The sequence below is a fragment of the Crocuta crocuta genome, unplaced genomic scaffold (genome assembly GCF_008692635.1).
Source record: "Crocuta crocuta isolate KB4526 unplaced genomic scaffold, BGI_CrCroc_1.0 scaffold32, whole genome shotgun sequence".
NCBI lineage: Eukaryota > Metazoa > Chordata > Mammalia > Carnivora > Hyaenidae > Crocuta > Crocuta crocuta.
The window spans coordinates 9,380,761-9,381,443 of NW_027529424.1; positions in this window are offsets into that span (position 1 = coordinate 9,380,761).

The following is a 683-nucleotide window of genomic DNA, read 5'->3' on the forward strand; positions in this document are numbered from 1 at the left end:
GGGTTGTTTGCAGATTAGATAATTAACGTAAAGTACTTTGTAAACCATATAGCGCAACACAAAATGTAAAGCCTAACTGTTTCCAGGCCTGGCATATGTAGCAGCAACTTTTGGACTGAAAACAGCAGGTTTAAATGACTAGTAGCCAGTTAAGATCTGGTTGAGAATTCAGCACCCGCCCTAATCTCTCCCATCACCCCACACAGCCTGCTTATATCTCAACGTCCCCTCCGCCAGACAAGCTCCAGGCCTTCCCACCTCACCCTAATTTTCTTAATAGATAAGCAGAAGGGAGACCGCAAACGGGAGTGGCAGAAGGGCACAATCAAGCGACTCGCCCAAGGTCAAAACACCAGGGTAGAAAAGGCAATGCAGGCTTGCCAGCCACCTAGGCCACGTCCCCCAGGGCTCCGTCCGCAAACGACGCGGGGCGACCGGCTGTCCCCGGGCCGCAGGACGCAGTGTGGGGGCGCCCCTCGCCCTCCTGCGTGCACAGCGCGACGGCCGGCNCCAGGGCTGACGGACGGCCTGCATGCCCAATCGGAACGGCAAGCGGAGGGGCCGCGCTGACGGACTGGCCCAGCGACCAATAGAAATGCGCTCACGCAGGGGGCGTGGCTACCGCTGGCGGGCTCCGCCCCGTCCGTGCTTCCGCTAGGGCTGGGGAGGCGAGCGGAAAGGTT